We start from the raw sequence: 23,851 nt of genomic DNA on the forward strand, positions 1-23,851 counted from the left end.
AGCCAATCCCATCCCATTCCGTCCCACCCCATCCCATCCCATCCAATCCCATCCCATCCCATCCCATCCCATCCCATCCCATCCCATCCCATCCCATCCCATCCCCTCCCATACCATCCCAGGGACACCATCCCAGCTATACCATACCATCCCATCCCATCGCAGGGATCCCATCCCATCCCATCCCATCCCATCCCATCCCATCCCATCCCGTCCCGTCCCGTCCCGTCCCATCCAATCCCACCCCATCCCATCCCATCCCATCCCATCCCATCCCATCCCATCCCATCCCATCCCATGCCAGGGATCTCATCCCAGGGATTCCAGCCCATCCCAGGTATCCCATCCCAACCAATCCCAACCCAGGGATCCCATCCCATCCCATCCCATCCCATCTCATCCCATCCCATCCCAGGGATCCCATCCCATCCCACGTATCCCATCCCATCCCATCCCAGGGATCCCGTCCCATCCAAACCCTTCCCATCCCATCCCATCCCATCCCATCCCATCCCTTCCCACCCCATCCCATCCCATCCCGTCCCATCACATCCCAACCCGGATATCCCGTCCCAGGGATCCCATCCCATCCCAAGGATCCCATCCCATCCCATCCCAGGGATCCCATCCGACCCCATCCCACCCAATCCCATCCCATCCCATCCCATCCCAGGGATCCCATACCAGAGATCCCATCCCATCCCCGGGTCCCCATCCCAGGGATTCCATCCCATCCCAACCCATCACATCCCATGGATACCATCCCATCCCAGAGATCCCATCCCAGGGATCCCATCCCATCCCAGGGATCCCATCCCATCCCAACCCATCCCATCCCATCCTACCCCATCCCATCCCATCCTATCCCATCCCATCCCCTCCTCTCCCATCCCATCCTAGGGATCCCATACCAGGTATCCCATCCCATCCCAGGGATCCCATTCCGTACCATCCCAGGGATCCCATTTCATCCCATCCCATCCCATCGATCCCATCCCATCCCAACCCATTGTAGCCAATCCCATCCCATCCCATCCCATCCCATCCCATCCCATTCCATCCCATCCCATCCAAGGGAACCCATCCCATCCCATCCCATCCCATCCCATCCCATCCCATCCCAGGGATCCCATCCCATCCCATCCCATCCCATCCCAGGGATCCCATCCCATGGAAGCCATCCCAACCCAGGGATCCCATCCCATTCCAACCCATCCCATCCATCCCAGGGATCCCATCCCAGGGATTCCATCCCATCCCAGGGATCCCATCCCATTCCAGGGATCACATTCCAGGGATCCCATCCAAGGGATCCCATCCCAGGGATCCCATCCCATCCCATCCCATCCCAGGGATCCCATACCAGGAATCCCATCCCATCCCCGGGTCCCCATCCCAGGGATTCCATCCCATCACAACACATCCCATCCCATGGATACCATCCGATCCCAGAGATCCAATCCCAGAGATCCTATCCCATCCCAGGGATCCCATCCCATGGAACCCATCCCATCCCATCCCTTCCCATCCCATCCCTTCCCATCCCATCCCATCCCATCCCATCCCATCCCATCCCATCCCATCCCAGGGATCCCATCCCATCCTAGGGATACCATCCCAGGGATCCCATCTCATCCCAGACATCCCATCCCATTCCATCCCATCCCATCCCATTCCAGGGATCACATCCCATCCCAGGGATCCCATCCCAGGGATCCCATCCCATCCCTGGGAGGCCGTCCCAGGGATCTGATACCATCCCAGTGATCCAATCCCAGCGATCCCATCCGATCCCATCCCTTCTGAGTGATCCAATCCCAAGGATCCCATCCCAGGGATCCCATCCCATCCCAGGGATCCCATCCCATCCCATCCCACGGATCCCATCCCATCGCAGGGATCCCATCCCATCCCATCCCATCCCATCCCATCCCATCCCATCCCATCCCATCCCATCCCATCCCATCCCATCCCATCCCATCCTAGGGATCCCATACAAGGTATCCCATCCCATCCCAGGGATCCCATTCCGTACCATCCCAGGGATCCTATTTCATCCCATCCCATCCCATCGATCCCAACCCATTGTAGCCAATCCCATCCCATCCCATCCCATCCCATCCAATCCCATCCCATCCCATCCCATCCCATCCCATCCCATCCCATCCCATCCCATCCCAGGGACACCATCCCAGGGATACCATACCATCCCATCCTATCGCAGGGATCCCATCCCATCCCATCGCATCCCATCCCATCACATCCCATCCCAGCGATCTCATCCCAGGGATTCCATCCCATACCAGGGATCCCATCCCATCCAATCCCAGGGATCCCATCCCATCCCATGCCAACCCATCCCATCCTATCCCATTCCCATCCCATCCCATCGCATCCCATCTCATCCCAGGGATCCCATCCCAGCCCATCTCATCCCAGGGATCCCATGCCATGCCATGCCATGCCATCCCATCCCATCCCATCCCATCCCATCCCATCCCATCCCATCCCATCCCATCCCATCCCATCCCAGGGATCCCATCCCATCCAAACCCATCCCATCCGATCCCACGGATCCCATCCCATCCCACGGATCCCATCCCATCCCAGGGATCCCAACCCAATCCAGGATCCCATCCCATCCCATCCCATCCCACACCAGGGACCCCATCCCATCCCATCCCAGGGATCCCATCCCATCCCATCCCATCCCATCCCAGGGATCCCATCCCAGGGATCCCATCCCATCCCAGGGATCCCATCCCAATCCAGGGATCCCATCCCAGGAATCCCATCCCATCCCATCCTATCCCATCCCATCCCATCCCATCCCATCCCATCCCACACCAGGGATCCCATCCCATCCCATCCCAGGGATCCCATCCCATCCCATCCCATCCCAGTGATCCAATCCCAGCGATCCTATCCCATCCCAGGGATTCCATCCCATCCCATCCCATCCCATCCCAGGGATCCCATCCCATCCCATCCCATCCCATCCCATTCCATCTTATTCCATCCCATCCCATCCCAGGGATCCCATCCCATCCCATCCCATCCCAGGGATCCCATTTCTTCTGTTACCATCCCTGCGATCCCATCCCATCCCATCCCATCCCATCCCATCCCATCCCATCCCATCCCATCCCATCCCATGGATCCCATCCCATCCCAACCCATCCCATCCCATGGATCCCATCCCATCCCAGGGATCACATCCCATCCCATCCCAGGCATCGCATCCCATCCCATCCGATCCCATCCCATGCCATCCCAGGGATCCCATCCCATCACAGGGATCCCATCCCATCCCATCCCATCCCATCCCATCCCATCCCATCCCATCCTAGGAATCCCACACCAGGGATCCCATCCCATCCCAGTGATCCAATCCCAGAGATCCTATCCCATCCCAGGGATCCCATCCCATGGAACCCATCCCATCCCATCCCTTCCCATCCCATCCCTTCCCATCCCATCCCATCCCATCCCATCCCATCCCATCCCATCCCATCCCATCCCATCCCATCCCAGGGATCCCATCCCATCCTAGGGATCCCATCCCAGGGATCCCATCTCATCCCAGACATCCCATCCCATTCCATCCCATCCCATCCCATTCCAGGGATCACATCCCATCCCAGGGATCCCATCCCAGGGATCCCATCCCATCCCTGGGAGGCCGTCCCAGGGATCTGATACCATCCCAGTGATCCAATCCCAGCGATCCCATCCGATCCCATCCCTTCTGAGTGATCCAATCCCAAGGATCCCATCCCAGGGATCCCATCCCATCCCAGGGATCCCATCCCATCCCATCCCACGGATCCCATCCCATCGCAGGGATCCCATCCCATCCCATCCCATCCCATCCCATCCCATCCCATCCCATCCCATCCCATCCCATCCCATCCTAGGGATCCCATACAAGGTATCCCATCCCATCCCAGGGATCCCATTCCGTACCATCCCAGGGATCCTATTTCATCCCATCCCATCCCATCGATCCCAACCCATTGTAGCCAATCCCATCCCATCCCATCCCATCCAATCCCATCCCATCCCATCCCATCCCATCCCATCCCATCCCATCCCATCCCATCCCATCCCATCCCATCCCAGGGACACCATCCCAGGGATACCATACCATCCCATCCTATCGCAGGGATCCCATCCCATCCCATCGCATCCCATCCCATCACATCCCATCCCAGCGATCTCATCCCAGGGATTCCATCCCATACCAGGGATCCCATCCCATCCAATCCCACGGATCCCATCCCATCCCATCCCATCTCACCCCATCCCATCCCAGGGATCACATCCCATCCCACGGATCCCATCCCATCCCATCCCAGGCATCCCATTCCATCCCATCCAAGGGATCCCATCCCATCCCATCCCATCCCAGGGATCCCATCCCATCCCATTCCATCCCAGGGATCCCATCCCATGGAAGCCATCCCAACCCAGGGATCCCATCCCATTCCAACCCATCCCATCCATCCCAGGGATCCCATCCCAGGGATTCCATCCCATCCCAGGGATCCCATCCCATTCCAGGGATCACATTCCAGGGATCCCATCCCAGGGATCCCATCCCAGGGATCCCATCCCATCCCATCCCATCCCATCCCAGGGATCCCATACCAGGGATCCCATCCCCGGGTCCCCATCCCAGGGATTCCATCCCATCCCAACACATCCCATCCCATGGATACCATCCGATCCCAGAGATCCCATCCCAGGGATCCCATCCCATCCCAACCCATCCCATCACATCCTACCCCATCCCATCCTACCCCATCGCATCCCATCCCATCCCAGGGATCCCATCACAGGGATCCCATCCCAGGGATCCCATCCCATCCCCGGGATCCCATTCCAGAGGTTCCATCCCATCCCAGGGATCCCAACCCATACGAGGGATCACAATCCAGGGATCCCACCCCTGGGATCCCATCTCATCCCATCCCAGGGATCCAATCCCATCCCATCTCATCCCAGGGATCCCATCCCATCCCAGGGATCCCATCCCATCCCATCCCACGGATCCCATCCCATCGCAGGGATCCCATCCCATCCCATCCCATCCCATCACATCCCATCCCAGATATCCCGTCCCAGGGATCCCATCCCATCCCAAGGATCCCATCCCATCCCATCCAATCCCATCCCATCCCAGGGATCCCATACCAGAGATCCCATCCCCGGGTCCCCATCCCAGGGATTCCATCCCATCCCAACCCATCCCATCCCATGGATACCATCCCATCCCAGAGATCCCATCCCAGGGATCCCATCCCATCCCAGGGATCCCATCCCAGGGATTCCATCCCATCCCAGGGATCCCACCCCATCCCAGGGATCACATTCCAGGGATCCCATCCCAGGGATCCCATCCCAGGGATCCCATTCCATCCCATCCCATCCCATCCCATCCCATCTCAGCGATCCCATCCCAGGGATCCCATCCCATCCCCAGGTCCCCATCCCAGGGATTCCATCCCATCCCAACACATCCCATCCAATGGATACCATCCGATCCCAGAGATGCCATCCCAGGGATCCCATCCCATCCCAGGGATCCCATCCCATCCCAACCCATCCCATCCCATCCTACCCCATCCCATCCCATCCTACCCCGTCGCATCCCATGCCATCCCAGGGATCCCATCACAGTGATCCCATCCCAGGGATCCCATCCCATCCCCGGGAACCCATTCCAGAGATTCCATCCCATCCCAGGGATCCCAACCCATACGAGGGATCACAATCCAGGGATCCCATCCCTGGGATCCCATCTCATCCCATCCCAGGGATCCAATCCCATCCCATCTCATCCCAGGGATCCCATCCCATCCCAGGGATCCCATCCCATCCTACCCCATCCCATCGCATCCCATCCCATCCCATCCCATCCCAGGGATCCCATACCAGGTATCCCATCCCATCCCAGGGATCCCATCCCATCCCAACCCATTGTAGCCAATCCCATCCCATTCCATCCCACCCCATCCCATCCCATCCAATCCCATCCCATCCCATCCCATCCCATCCCATCCCATCCCATCCCATCCCATCCCCTCCCATACCATCCCAGGGACACCATCCCAGCTATACCATACCATCCCATCCCATCGCAGGGATCCCATCCCATCCCATCCCATCCCATCCCATCCCATCCCATCCCATCCCATCCCGTCCCGTCCCGTCCCGTCCCATCCAATCCCACCCCATCCCATCCCATCCCATCCCATCCCATCCCATCCCATCCCATCCCATCCCATGCCAGGGATCTCATCCCAGGGATTCCAGCCCATCCCAGGTATCCCATCCCAACCAATCCCAACCCAGGGATCCCATCCCATCCCATCCCATCCCATCTCATCCCATCCCATCCCAGGGATCCCATCCCATCCCACGTATCCCATCCCATCCCATCCCAGGGATCCCGTCCCATCCAAACCCTTCCCATCCCATCCCATCCCATCCCATCCCATCCCATCCCTTCCCACCCCATCCCATCCCATCCCGTCCCATCACATCCCAACCCGGATATCCCGTCCCAGGGATCCCATCCCATCCCAAGGATCCCATCCCATCCCATCCCATCCCAGGGATCCCATCCGACCCCATCCCACCCAATCCCATCCCATCCCATCCCATCCCAGGGATCCCATACCAGAGATCCCATCCCATCCCCGGGTCCCCATCCCAGGGATTCCATCCCATCCCAACCCATCACATCCCATGGATACCATCCCATCCCAGAGATCCCATCCCAGGGATCCCATCCCATCCCAGGGATCCCATCCCATCCCAACCCATCCCATCCCATCCTACCCCATCCCATCCCATCCTATCCCATCCCATCCCCTCCTCTCCCATCCCATCCTAGGGATCCCATACCAGGTATCCCATCCCATCCCAGGGATCCCATTCCGTACCATCCCAGGGATCCCATTTCATCCCATCCCATCCCATCGATCCCATCCCATCCCAACCCATTGTAGCCAATCCCATCCCATCCCATCCCATCCCATCCCATCCCATCCCATCCCATCCCATCCCATTCCATCCCATCCCATCCAAGGGAACCCATCCCATCCCATCCCATCCCATCCCATCCCATCCCATCCCATCCCAGGGATCCCATCCCATCCCATCCCATCCCATCCCAGGGATCCCATCCCATGGAAGCCATCCCAACCCAGGGATCCCATCCCATTCCAACCCATCCCATCCATCCCAGGGATCCCATCCCAGGGATTCCATCCCATCCCAGGGATCCCATCCCATTCCAGGGATCACATTCCAGGGATCCCATCCAAGGGATCCCATCCCAGGGATCCCATCCCATCCCATCCCATCCCAGGGATCCCATACCAGGAATCCCATCCCATCCCCGGGTCCCCATCCCAGGGATTCCATCCCATCACAACACATCCCATCCCATGGATACCATCCGATCCCAGAGATCCCATCCCAGGGATCCCATCCCATCCCAGTGATCCAATCCCAGAGATCCTATCCCATCCCAGGGATCCCATCCCATGGAACCCATCCCATCCCATCCCTTCCCATCCCATCCCTTCCCATCCCATCCCATCCCATCCCATCCCATCCCATCCCATCCCATCCCATCCCATCCCAGGGATCCCATCCCATCCTAGGGATACCATCCCAGGGATCCCATCTCATCCCAGACATCCCATCCCATTCCATCCCATCCCATCCCATTCCAGGGATCACATCCCATCCCAGGGATCCCATCCCAGGGATCCCATCCCATCCCTGGGAGGCCGTCCCAGGGATCTGATACCATCCCAGTGATCCAATCCCAGCGATCCCATCCGATCCCATCCCTTCTGAGTGATCCAATCCCAAGGATCCCATCCCAGGGATCCCATCCCATCCCAGGGATCCCATCCCATCCCATCCCACGGATCCCATCCCATCGCAGGGATCCCATCCCATCCCATCCCATCCCATCCCATCCCATCCCATCCCATCCCATCCCATCCCATCCTAGGGATCCCATACAAGGTATCCCATCCCATCCCAGGGATCCCATTCCGTACCATCCCAGGGATCCTATTTCATCCCATCCCATCCCATCGATCCCAACCCATTGTAGCCAATCCCATCCCATCCCATCCCATCCCATCCAATCCCATCCCATCCCATCCCATCCCATCCCATCCCATCCCATCCCATCCCAGGGACACCATCCCAGGGATACCATACCATCCCATCCTATCGCAGGGATCCCATCCCATCCCATCGCATCCCATCCCATCACATCCCATCCCAGCGATCTCATCCCAGGGATTCCATCCCATACCAGGGATCCCATCCCATCCAATCCCAGGGATCCCATCCCATCCCATCCCATCTCACCCCATCCCATCCCAGGGATCACATCCCATCCCACGGATCCCATCCCATCCCATCCCAGGCATCCCATTCCATCCCATCCAAGGGATCCCATCCCATCCCATCCCATCCCAGGGATCCCATCCCATCCCATTCCATCCCAGGGATCCCATCCCATGGAAGCCATCCCAACCCAGGGATCCCATCCCATTCCAACCCATCCCATCCATCCCAGGGATCCCATCCCAGGGATTCCATCCCATCCCAGATATCCCATCCCATTCCAGGGATCACATTCCAGGGATCCCATCCCAGGGATCCCATCCCAGGGATCCCATCCCATCCCATCCCATCCCAGGGATCCCATACCAGGGATCCCATCCCCGGGTCCCCATCCCAGGGATTCCATCCCATCCCAACACATCCCATCCCATGGATACCATCCGATCCCAGAGATCCCATCCCAGGGATCCCATCCCATCCCAACCCATCCCATCACATCCTACCCCATCCCATCCTACCCCATCGCATCCCATCCCATCCCAGGGATCCCATCACAGGGATCCCATCCCAGGGATCCCATCCCATCCCCGGGATCCCATTCCAGAGGTTCCATCCCATCCCAGGGATCCCAACCCATACGAGGGATCACAATCCAGGGATCCCACCCCTGGGATCCCATCTCATCCCATCCCAGGGATCCAATCCCATCCCATCTCATCCCAGGGATCCCATCCCATCCCAGGGATCCCATCCCATCCCATCCCACGGATCCCATCCCATCGCAGGGATCCCATCCCATCCCATCCCATCCCATCACATCCCATCCCAGATATCCCGTCCCAGGGATCCCATCCCATCCCAAGGATCCCATCCCATCCCATCCAATCCCATCCCATCCCAGGGATCCCATACCAGAGATCCCATCCCCGGGTCCCCATCCCAGGGATTCCATCCCATCCCAACCCATCCCATCCCATGGATACCATCCCATCCCAGAGATCCCATCCCAGGGATCCCATCCCATCCCAGGGATCCCATCCCAGGGATTCCATCCCATCCCAGGGATCCCACCCCATCCCAGGGATCACATTCCAGGGATCCCATCCCAGGGATCCCATCCCAGGGATCCCATTCCATCCCATCCCATCCCATCCCATCCCATCTCAGCGATCCCATCCCAGGGATCCCATCCCATCCCCAGGTCCCCATCCCAGGGATTCCATCCCATCCCAACACATCCCATCCAATGGATACCATCCGATCCCAGAGATGCCATCCCAGGGATCCCATCCCATCCCAGGGATCCCATCCCATCCCAACCCATCCCATCCCATCCTACCCCATCCCATCCCATCCTACCCCGTCGCATCCCATGCCATCCCAGGGATCCCATCACAGTGATCCCATCCCAGGGATCCCATCCCATCCCCGGGATCCCATTCCAGAGATTCCATCCCATCCCAGGGATCCCAACCCATACGAGGGATCACAATCCAGGGATCCCATCCCTGGGATCCCATCTCATCCCATCCCAGGGATCCAATCCCATCCCATCTCATCCCAGGGATCCCATCCCATCCCAGGGATCCCATCCCATCCTACCCCATCCCATCGCATCCCATCCCATCCCATCCCATCCCAGGGATCCCATACCAGGTATCCCATCCCATCCCAGGGATCCCATCCCATCCCAACCCATTGTAGCCAATCCCATCCCATTCCATCCCACCCCATCCCATCCCATCCAATCCCATCCCATCCCATCCCATCCCATCCCATCCCATCCCATCCCATCCCATCCCATCCCATCCCCTCCCATACCATCCCAGGGACACCATCCCAGCTATACCATACCATCCCATCCCATCGCAGGGATCCCATCCCATCCCATCCCATCCCATCCCATCCCATCCCATCCCATCCCATCCCGTCCCGTCCCGTCCCGTCCCATCCAATCCCACCCCATCCCATCCCATCCCATCCCATCCCATCCCATCCCATCCCATCCCATCCCATGCCAGGGATCTCATCCCAGGGATTCCAGCCCATCCCAGGTATCCCATCCCAACCAATCCCAACCCAGGGATCCCATCCCATCCCATCCCATCCCATCTCATCCCATCCCATCCCAGGGATCCCATCCCATCCCACGTATCCCATCCCATCCCATCCCAGGGATCCCGTCCCATCCAAACCCTTCCCATCCCATCCCATCCCATCCCATCCCATCCCATCCCATCCCATCCCTTCCCACCCCATCCCATCCCATCCCGTCCCATCACATCCCAACCCGGATATCCCGTCCCAGGGATCCCATCCCATCCCAAGGATCCCATCCCAGGGATCCCATCCGACCCCATCCCACCCAATCCCATCCCATCCCATCCCATCCCAGGGATCCCATACCAGAGATCCCATCCCATCCCCGGGTCCCCATCCCAGGGATTCCATCCCATCCCAACCCATCACATCCCATGGATACCATCCCATCCCAGAGATCCCATCCCAGGGATCCCATCCCATCCCAGGGATCCCATCCCATCCCAACCCATCCCATCCCATCCTACCCCATCCCATCCCATCCTATCCCATCCCATCCCCTCCTCTCCCATCCCATCCTAGGGATCCCATACCAGGTATCCCATCCCATCCCAGGGATCCCATTCCGTACCATCCCAGGGATCCCATTTCATCCCATCCCATCCCATCGATCCCATCCCATCCCAACCCATTGTAGCCAATCCCATCCCATCCCATCCCATCCCATCCCATCCCATCCCATCCCATCCCATCCCATCCCATCTCAGGGATCCCATCCCAGGGATCCCATCCCATCCCCAGGTCCCCATCCCAGGGATTCCATCCCATCCCAACACATCCCATCCAATGGATACCATCCGATCCCAGAGATGCCATCCCAGGGATCCCATCCCATCCCAGGGATCCCATCCCATCCCAACCCATCCCATCCCATCCTACCCCATCCCATCCCATCCTACCCCGTCGCATCCCATGCCATCCCAGGGATCCCATCACAGTGATCCCATCCCAGGGATCCCATCCCATCCCCGGGATCCCATTCCAGAGATTCCATCCCTTCCCAGGGATCCCAACCCATACGAGGGATCACAATCCAGGGATCCCATCCCTGGGATCCCATCTCATCCCATCCCAGGGATCCAATCCCATCCCATCTCATCCCAGGGATCCCATCCCATCCCAGGGATCCCATCCCATCCTACCCCATCCCATCGCATCCCATCCCATCCCAACCCATCCCAGGGATCCCATACCAGGTATCCCATCCCATCCCAGGGATCCCATTCCATACCATCCCAGGGATCCCATTCCATCCCATCCCATCCCATCCCATCCCATCCCATCGATCCCATCCCATCCCATCCCAACCCATTGTAGCCAATCCCATCCCATTCCATCCCACCCCATCCCATCCCATCCAATCCCATCCCATCCCATCCCATCCCATCCCATCCCATCCCATCCCATCCCATCCCATCCCAGGGACACCATCCCAGCTATACCATACCATCCCATCCCATCGCAGGGATCCCATCCCATCCCATCCCATCCCATCCCATCCCATCCCATCCCATCCCGTCCCGTCCCGTCCCGTCCCATCCCATCCCACCCCATCCCATCCCATCCCATCCCATCCCATCCCATCCCATGCCAGGGATCTCATCCCAGGGATTCCAGCCCATCCCAGGTATCCCATCCCAACCAATCCCAACCCAGGGATCCCATCCCATCCCATCCCATCCCATCTCATCCCATCCCATCCCAGGGATCCCATCCCATCCCACGTATCCCATCCCATCCCATCTCATCCCGCGGATCCCATGCCATGGCATCCCATCCCATCCCATCCCAGGGATCCCGTCCCATCCAAACCCTTCCCATCCCATCCCATCCCATCCCATCCCATCCCATCCCTTCCCACCCCATCCCATCCCATCCCGTCCCATCACATCCCAACCCGGATATCCCGTCCCAGGGATCCCATCCCATCCCAAGGATCCCATCCCATCCCATCCCATCCCAGGGATCCCATCCGACCCCATCCCACCCAATCCCATCCCATCCCATCCCATCCCAGGGATCCCATACCAGAGATCCCATCCCATCCCCGGGTCCCCATCCCAGGGATTCCATCCCATCCCAACCCATCACATCCCATGGATACCATCCCATCCCAGAGATCCCATCCCAGGGATCCCATCCCATCCCATCCCATCCCATCCCATCCCATCCCATCCCATCCCATCCCAGGGATCCCATACCAGGGATCCCATCCCATCCCCGGGTCCCCATCCCAGGGATTCCATCCCATCCCAACACATCCCATCCCATGGATACCATCCGATCCCAGAGATCCCATCCCAGGGATCCCATCCCATCCCAGGGATCCCATCCCATCCCAACCCATCCCATCACATCCTACCCCATCCCATCCTACCCCATCGCATCCCATCCCATCCCAGGGATCCCATCACAGGGATCCCATCCCAGGGTTCCCATCCCATCCCCGGGATCCCATTCCAGAGGTTCCATCCCATCCCAGGGATCCCATCCCATCCCACGTATCCCATCCCATCCCATCTCATCCCGCGGATCCCATGCCATGGCATCCCATCCCATCCCATCCCATCCAATCCCATCCCATCCCATCCCATCCCATCCCAGGGATCCCGTCCCATCCAAACCCTTCCCATCCCATCCCATCCAATCCGATCCCATCCCATTCCATCCCATCCCATCCCTTCCCACCCCATCCCATCCCGTCCCATCACATCCCATCCCAGATATCCCGTCCCAGGGATCCCATCCCATCCCAAGGATCCCATCCCATCCCATCCCAGGGATCCCATCCGATCCCATCCCATCCCATCCAATCCCATCCCATCCCATGCCATCCCATCCCATCCCAGGGATCCCATACCAGAGATCCCATCCCATCCCCGGGTCCCCATCCCAGGGATTCCATCCCATCCCAACCCATCCCATCCCATGGATACCATCCCATCCCAGAGATCCCATCCCAGGGATCCCATCCCATCCCAGGGATCCCATCAAATCCCATCCAAAACCATCCCATCCAAACCCATCCCATCCCATCCCATCCCATCCCATCCCATCCCATCCCATCCCATCCCATCCCATCCCATCCCATCCCATCCCATCCCATCCCATTGTAGCCCATCCCATCCCTTCGCACCCCATCCCATCCCATCCCGTCCCATCACATCCCATTCCAGATATCCCATCCCAGGGATCCCATCCCATCCCAGGGATCCCATCCCATCCCATCCCAGGGATCCCATCCCATCCCATCCCATCCCATCCAATCCCATCCCATCCCATCCCAGGGATCCCATACCAGAGATCCCATCCCATCCCCGGGTCCCCATCCCAGGGATTCCATCCCATCCCAACCCATCCCATCCCATGGATACCATCCCATCCCAGAGATCCCATCCCAGGGATCCCATCCCATCCCAGGGATCCCATCCCAACCCAACCCATCCCATCCTACCCCATCCCATCCCATCCTATCCTATCCCATCCCATCCCATCCCATCCCATCCCATCCCATCCCATCCCATCCCATCCCATCCTAGGGATCCCATACAAGGTATCCCATCCCATCCCAGGGATCCCATTCCGTACCATCCCAGGGATCCTATTTCATCCCATCCCATCCCATCCCATCGATCCCATCCCATCCCAACCCATTTTAGCCAATCCCAACCCATCCCACCCCATCCCATCCAATCCCATCCCATCCCATCCCATCCCATCCCATCCCATCCCATCCCATCCCATCCCATCCCATCCCAGGGACACCATCCCAGGGATACCATACCATCCCATCCCATCGCAGGGATCCCATCCCATCCCATCGCATCCCATCCCAGCGATCTCATCCCAGGGATTCCATCCCATGCCAGGTATCCCATCCCATCCCCGGTATCCCATCCCAACCAATCCTAACCCAGGAATCCCATCCCATCCAATCCCAGGGATCCCATCCCATCCCATCCCAGGCATCCCATCCCATCCAAGGGATCCCATCCCATCCCATCCCAGGGATCCCATCCCATCCCAGGGATCCCATCCCATCCCATCCCATCCCATCCCAGGGATCCCATCCCATGGAAGCCATCCCAACCCAGGGATCCCATCCCATTCCAACCCATCCCATCCATCCCCGGGATCCCATCCCAGGGATTCCATCCCATCCCAGGGATCCCATCCCATTCCAGGGATCACATTCCAGGGATCCCATCCCAGGGAGACCATCCCAGGGATCCCATCCCATCCCATCCCATCCCATCCCAGGGATCCCATACCAGGGATCCCATCCCATCCCCGGGTCCCCATCCCAGGGATTCCATCCCATCCCAACACATCCCATCCCATGGATACCATCCCATCCCAGAGATCCCATCCCAGGGATCCCATCCCATCCCAGGGATCCCATCCCATCCCCTCCCCTCCCATCCCATCCTAGGGATCCCATACCAGGTATCCCATCCCATCCCTGGGATCCCATTCCGTACCATCCCAGGGATCCCATTTCATCCCATCCCATCCCATCGATCCCATCCCATCCCAACCCATTGTAGCCAATCCCATCCCATCCCATCCCATCCCACCCCATCCCATCCAATCCCATCCCATACCATCACATGCTACCCCATCCCATCCCATCCCAGGGATCTCATCCCAGGGATTCCAGCCCATCCCAGGTATCCCATCCCAACCAATCCCAACCCAGGGATCCCATCCCATCCCATCCCATCCCATCTCATCCCATCCCATCCCAGGGATCCCATCCCATCCCACGTATCCCATCCCATCCCATCTCATCCCGCGGATACCATGCCATGGCATCCCATCCCATCCCATCCCAACCCATCCCATCCCAGGGATCCCGTCCCATCCAAATCCTTCCCATCCCATCCCATCCCATCCCATCCCATGCCATCCCATCCCATTGTAGCCCATCCCATCCCTTCCCACCCCATCCCATCCCATCCCGTCCCATCACATCCCATCCCAGATATCCCGTCCCAGGGATCCCATCCCATCCCAAGGATCCCATCCCATCCCAGGGATCCCATCCGATCCCATCCCATCCCATCCAATCCCATCCCATCCCAGGGATCCCATACCAGAGATCCCATCCCCGGGTCCCCATCCCAGGGATTCCATCCCATCCCAACCCATCCCATCCCATGGATACCATCCCATCCCAGAGATCCCATCCCAGGGATCCCATCCCATCCCAGGGATCCCATCCCAGGGATTCCATCCCATCCCAGGGATCCCACCCCATCCCAGGGATCACATTCCAGGGATCCCAACCCAGGGATCCCATCCCAGGGATCCCATCCCATCCCATCCCATCCCATCTCAGGGATCCCATCCCAGGGATCCCATCCCATCCCCAGGTCCCCATCCCAGGGATTCCATCCCATCCCAACACATCCCATCCCATGGATACCATCCGATCCCAGAGATGCCATCCCAGGGATCCCATCCCATCCCAGGGATCCCATCCCATCCCAACCCATCCCATCCCATCCTACCCCATCCCATCCCATCCTACCCCATCGCATCCCATGCCATCCCAGGGATCCCATCACAGTGATCCCATCCCAGGGATCCCATCCCATCCCCGGGATCCCATTCCAGAGATTCCATCCCATCCCATGGATCCCAACCCATACGAGGGATCACAATCCAGGGATCCCATCCCTGGGATCCCATCTCATCCCATCCCAGGGATCCAATCCCATCCCATCTCATCCCAGGGATCCCATCCCATCCCAGGGATCCCATCCCATCCCATCCCATCCCGTCCCATCCCATCCCATCCCACCCCATCCCATCCCATCCCATCCCATCCCATCCCATCCCAGGGATCTCATCCCAGGGATTCCAGCCCATCCCAGGTATCCCATCCTAACCAATCGCAACCCAGGGATCCCATCCCATCCCATCCCATCCCATCTCATCCCATCCCATCCCAGGGATCCCATCCCATCCCACGTATCCCATCCCATCCCATCTCATCCCGCGGATCCCATGCCATGGCATCCCATCCCATCCCATCCCATCCAATCCCATCCCATCCCATCCCATCCCAGGGATCCCGTCCCATCCAAACCCTTCCCATCCCATCCCATCCCATCCGATCCCATCCCATTCCATCCCATCCCATCCCTTCCCACCCCATCCCATCCCATCCCGTCCCATCACATCCCATCCCAGATATCCCGTCCCAGGGATCCCATCCCATCCCAAGGATCCCATCCCATCCCATCCCAGGGATCCCATCCGATCCCATCCCATCCCATCCAATCCCATCCCATCCCATGCCATCCCATCCCATCCCATCCCAGGGATCCCATACCAGAGATCCCATCCCATCCCCGGGTCCCCATCCCAGGGATTCCATCCCATCCCAACCCATCCCATCCCATGGATACCATCCCATCCCAGAGATCCCATCCCAGGGATCCCATCCCATCCCAGGGATCCCATCAAATCCCATCCAAAACCATCCCATCCAAACCCATCCCATCCCATCCCATCCCATCCCATCCCATCCCATCCCATCCCATCCCATTGTAGCCCATCCCATCCCTTCGCACCCCATCCCATCCCATCCCGTCCCATCACATCCCATCCCAGATATCCCATCCCAGGGATCCCATCCCATCCCAGGGATCCCATCCCATCCCATCCCAGGGATCCCATCCCATCCCATCCCATCCCATCCAATCCCATCCCATCCCATCCCAGGGATCCCATACCAGAGATCCCATCCCATCCCCGGGTCCCCATCCCAGGGATTCCATCCCATCCCAACCCATCCCATCCCATGGATACCATCCCATCCCAGAGATCCCATCCCATCCCAGGGATCCCATCCCATCCCAGGGATGCCATCAAATCCCATCCAAAACCATCCCATCCAAACCCATCCCATCCCATCCCATCCCAGGCATCCCATCCCATCCAAGGGATCCCATCCCATCCCATCCCAGGGATCCCATTCCATCCCAGGGATCCCATCCCATCCCATCCCATCCCATCCCAGGGATCCCATCCCATGGAAGCCATCCCAACCCAGGGATCCCATCCCATTCCAACCCATCCCATCCATCCCAGGGATCCCATCCCAGGGATTCCATCCCATCCCAGGGATCCCATCCCATTCCAGGGATCACATTCCAGGGATCCCATCCCAGGGAGACCATCCCAGGGATCCCATCCCATCCCATCCCATCCCATCCCAGGGATCCCATACCAGGGATCCCATCCCATCCCCGGGTCCCCATCCCAGGGATTCCATCCCATCCCAACACATCCCATCCCATGGATACCATCCCATCCCAGAGATCCCATCCCAGGGATCCCATCCCATCCCAGAGATCCCATCGCATCGATCCCATCCCATCCCAACCCATTGTAGCCAATCCCATCCCATCCCATCCCATCCCACCCCATCCCATCCAATCCCATCCCATACCATCACATGCTACCCCATCCCATCCCATCCCAGGGATCTCGTCCCAGGGATTCCAGCCCATCCCAGGTATCCCATCCCAACCAATCCCAACCCAGGGATCCCATCCCATCCCATCCCATCTCATCCCATCCCATCCCAGGGATCCCATCCCATCCCACGTATCCCATCCCATCCCATCTCATCCCGCGGATACCATGCCATGGCATCCCATCCCATCCCATCCCAACCCATCCCATCCCAGGGATCCCGTCCCATCCAAATCCTTCCCATCCCATCCCATCCCATCCCATGCCATCCCATCCCATTGTAGCCCATCCCATCCCTTCCCACCCCATCCCATCCCATCCCGTCCCATCACATCCCATCCCAGATATCCCGTCCCAGGGATCCCATCCCATCCCAAGGATCCCATCCCATCCCAGGGATCCCATCCGATCCCATCCCATCCCATCCAATCCCATCCCATCCCAGGGATCCCATACCAGAGATCCCATCCCCGGGTCCCCATCCCAGGGATTCCATCCCATCCCAACCCATCCCATCCGATGGATACCATCCCATCCCAGAGATCCCATCCCAGGGATCCCATCCCATCCCAGGGATCCCATCCCAGGAATTCCATCCCATCCCAGGGATCCCACCCCATCCCAGGGATCACATTCCAGGGATCCCAACCCAGGGATCCCATCCCAGGGATCCCATCCCATCCCATCCCATCCCATCTCAGGGATCCCATCCCAGGGATCCCATCCCATCCCCAGGTCCCCATCCCAGGGATTCCATCCCATCCCAACACATCCCATCCCATGGATACCATCCGATCCCAGAGATGCCATCCCAGGGATCCCATCCCATCCCAGGGATCCCATCCCATCCCAACCCATCCCATCCCATCCTACCCCATCCCATCCCATCCTACCCCATCGCATCCCATGCCATCCCAGGGATCCCATCACAGTGATCCCATCCCAGGGATCCCATCCCATCCCCGGGATCCCATTCCAGAGATTCCATCCCATCCCAGGGATCCCAACCCATACGAGGGATCACAATCCAGGGATCCCATCCCTGGGATCCCATCTCATCCCATCCCAGGGATCCAATCCCATCCCATCTCATCCCAGGGATCCCATCCCATCCCAGGGATCCCATCCCATCCCATCCCATCCCGTCCCATCCCATCCCACCCCATCCCATCCCATCCCATCCCATCCCAGGGATCTCATCCCAGGGATTCCAGCCCATCCCAGGTATCCCATCCTAACCAATCGCAACCCAGGGATCCCATCCCATCCCATCCCATCCCATCCCATCTCATCCCATCCCAGGGATCCCATCCCATCCCACGTATCCCATCCCATCCCATCTCATCCCGCGGATCCCATGCCATGGCATCCCATCCCATCCCATCCCATCCAATCCCATCCCATCCCATCCCATCCCAGGGATCCCGTCCCATCCAAACCCTTCCCATCCCATCCCATCCCATCCGATCCCATCCCATTCCATCCCATCCCATCCCTTCCCAGCCCATCCCATCCCATCCCGTCCCATCACATCCCATCCCAGATATCCCGTCCCAGGGATCCCATCCCATCCCAAGGATCCCATCCCATCCCATCCCAGGGATCCCATCCGATCCCATCCCATCCCAGGGATCCCATACCAGAGATCCCATCCCATCCCCGGGTCCCCATCCCAGGGATTCCATCCCATCCCAACCCATCCCATCCCATGGATACCATCCCATCCCAGAGATCCCATCCCAGGGATCCCATCCCAGGGATCCCATCCAAAACCATCCCATCCAAACCCATCCCATCCCATCCCATCCCATCCCATCCCATCCCATCCCATCCCATCCCATCCCATCCCATCCCATCCCATTGTAGCCCATCCCATCCCTTCGCACCCCATCCCATCCCATCCCGTCCCATCACATCCCATCCCAGATATCCCATCCCAGGGATCCCATCCCATCCCAGGGATCCCATCCCATCCCATCCCAGGGATCCCATCCCATCCCATCCCATCCCATCCAATCCCATCCCATCCCATCCCAGGGATCCCATACCAGAGATCCCATCCCATCCCCGGGTCCCCATCCCAGGGATTCCATCCCATCCCAACCCATCCCATCCCATGGATACCATCCCATCCCAGAGATCCCATCCCAGGGATCCCATCCCATCCCAGGGATCCCATCCCAACCCAACCCATCCCATCCTACCCCATCCCATCCCATCCTATCCTATCCCATCCCATCCCATCCCATCCCATCCCATCCCATCCCATCCCATCCCATCCCATCCCATCCCATCCCATCCCATCCCATCCCATCCCATCCCATCCTAGGGATCCCATACAAGGTATCCCATCCCATACCAGGGATCCCATTCCGTACCATCCCAGGGATCCTATTTCATCCCATCCCATCCCATCCCATCGATCCCATCCCATCCCAACCCATTTTAGCCAATCCCAACCCATCCCACCCCATCCCATCCAATCCCATCCCATCCCATCCCATCCCATCCCATCCCATCCCATCCCAGGGACACCATCCCAGGGATACCATACCATCCCATCCCATCGCAGGGATCCCATCCCATCCCATCGCATCCCATCCCATCACATCCCATCCCAGCGATCTCATCCCAGGGATTCCATCCCATGCCAGGTATCCCATCCCATCCCCGGTATCCCATCCCAACCAATCCTAACCCAGGGATCCCATCCCATCCCATCCCATCCCATCCCATCTCACCCCATCCCATCCCAGGGATCACATCCCATCCCACGGATCCCATCCCATCCCATCCCAGGCATCCCATCCCATCCAAGGGATCCCATCCCATCCCATCCCAGGGATCCCATCCCATCCCAGGGATCCCATCCCATCCCATCCCATCCCATCCCAGGGATCCCATCCCATGGAAGCCATCCCAACCCAGGGATCCCATCCCATTCCAACCCATCCCATCCATCCCAGGGATCCCATCCCAGGGATTCCATCCCATCCCAGGGATCCCATCCCATTCCAGGGATCACATTCCAGGGATCCCATCCCAGGGATCCCATCCCAGGGATCCCATCCCATCCCATCCCATCCCATCCCATCCCAGGGATCCCATACCAGGGATCCCATCCCATCCCCGGGTCCCCATCCCAGGGATTCCATCCCATCCCAACACATCCCATCCCATGGATACCATCCCATCCCAGAGATCCCATCCCAGGGATCCCATCCCATCCCAGGGATCCCATCCCATCCCCTCCCCTCCCATCCCATCCTAGGGATCCCATACCAGGTATCCCATCCCATCCCTGGGATCCCATTCCGTACCATCCCAGGGATCCCATTTCATCCCATCCCATCCCATCGATCCCATCCCATCCCAACCCATTGTAGCCAATCCCATCCCATCCCATCCCATCCCACCCCATCCCATCCAATCCCATCCCATACCATCACATGCTACCCCATCCCATCCCATCCCAGGGATCTCATCCCAGGGATTCCAGCCCATCCCAGGTATCCCATCCCAACCAATCCCAACCCAGGGATCCCATCCCATCCCATCCCCTCCCATCTCATCCCATCCCATCCCAGGGATCCCATCCCATCCCACGTATCCCATCCCATCCCATCTCATCCCGCGGATACCATGCCATGGCATCCCATCCCATCCCATCCCATCTCATCCCATCCCATCCCAGGGATCCCATCCCATCCCACGTATCCCATCCCATCCCATCTCATCCCGCGGATACCATGCCATGGCATCCCATCCCATCCATCCCATCCCAGGGATCCCGTCCCATCCAAATCCTTCCCATCCCATCCCATCCCATCCCATGCCATCCCATCCCATTGTAGCCCATCCCATCCCTTCCCACCCCATCCCATCCCATCCCGTCCCATCACATCCCATCCCAGATATCCCGTCCCAGGGATCCCATCCCATCCCAAGGATCCCATCCCATCCCAGGGATCCCATCCGATCCCATCCCATCCAATCACATCCCATCCCAGGGATCCCATACCAGAGATCCCATCCCCGGGTCCCCATCCCAGGGATTCCATCCCATCCCAACCCATCCCATCCCATGGATACCATCCCATCCCAGAGATCCCATCCCAGGGATCCCATCCCATCCCAGGGATCCCATCCCAGGGATTCCATCCCATCCCAGGGATCCCACCCCATCCCAGGGATCACATTCCAGGGATCCCATCCCAGGGATCCCATCCCAGGGATCCCATCCCATCCCATCCCATCCCATCCCATCTCAGGGATCCCATCCCAGGGATCCCATCCCATCCCCAGGTCCCCATCCCAGGGATTCCATCCCATCCCAACACATCCCATCCCATGGATACCATCCGATCCCAGAGATGCCATCCCAGGGATCCCATCCCATCCCAGGGATCCCATCCCATCCCAACCCATCCCATCCCATCCTACCCCATCCCATCCCATCCTACCCCATCGCATCCCATGCCATCCCAGGGATCCCATCACAGTGATCCCATCCCAGGGATCCCATCCCATCCCCGGGATCCCATTCCAGAGATTCCATCCCATCCCAGGGATCCCAACCCATACGAGGGATCACAATCCAGGGATCCCATCCCTGGGATCCCATCTCATCCCATCCCAGGGATCCAATCCCATCCCAGGGATCCCATCCCATCCTACCCCATCCCATCGCATCCCATCCCATCCCATCCCATCCCAGGGATCCCATACCAGGTATCCCATCCCATCCCAGGGATCCCATTCCATACCATCCCAGGGATCCCATTCCATCCCATCCCATCCCATCCCATCCCATCCCATCCCATCGATCCCATCCCATCCCAACCCATTGTAGCCAATCCCATCCCATCCCATCCCATCCCACCCCATCCCATCCCATCCAATCCCATCCCATCCCATCCCATCCCATCCCATCCCATCCCATCCCCTCCCATACCATCCCAGGGACACCATCCCAGCTATACCATACCATCCCATCCCATCGCAGGGATCCCATCCCATCCCATCCCATCCCATCCAATCCCATCTCGTCCCGTCCCGTCCCGTCCCATCCCATCCCACCCCATCCCATCCCATCCCATGCCAGGGATCTCATCGCAGGGATTCCATCCCATCCCAGGTATCCCATCCCAACCAATCCCAACCCAGGGATCCCATCCCATCCCATCCCATCTCATCCCATCCCATCCCAGGGATCCCATCCCATCCCACGTATCCCATCCCATCCCATCTCATCCCGCGGATCCCATGCCATGGCATCCCATCCCATCCCATCCCAGGGATCCCGTCCCATCCAAACCCTTCCCATCCCATCCCATCCCATCCCATCCCATCCCATCCCATCCCATCCCTTCCCACCCCATCCCATCCCATCCCGTCCCATCACATCCCAACCCGGATATCCCGTCCCAGGGATCCCATCCCATCCCAAGGATCCCATCCCATCCCATCCCAGGGATCCCATCCGACCCCATCCCACCCAATCCCATCCCATCCCATCCCATCCCAGGGATCCCATACCAGAGATCCCATCCCATCCCCGGGTCCCCATCCCAGGGATTCCATCCCATCCCAACCCATCACATCCCATGGATACCATCCCATCCCAGAGATCCCATCCCAGGGATCCCATCCCATCCCAGGGATCCCATCCCATCCCAACCCATCCCATCCCATCCTACCCCATCCCATCCCATCCTATCCCATCCCATCCCCTCCTCTCCCATCCCATCCTAGGGATCCCATACCAGGTATCCCATCCCATCCCAGGGATCCCATTCCGTACCATCCCAGGGATCCCATTTCATCCCATCCCATCCCATCGATCCCATCCCATCCCAACCCATTGTAGCCAATCCCATCC

The sequence above is a fragment of the Sturnus vulgaris genome, chromosome W (assembly GCF_052056855.1).
Source record: "Sturnus vulgaris isolate bStuVul1 chromosome W, bStuVul1.hap1, whole genome shotgun sequence".
Classification (NCBI taxonomy): Eukaryota; Metazoa; Chordata; class Aves; order Passeriformes; family Sturnidae; genus Sturnus; species Sturnus vulgaris.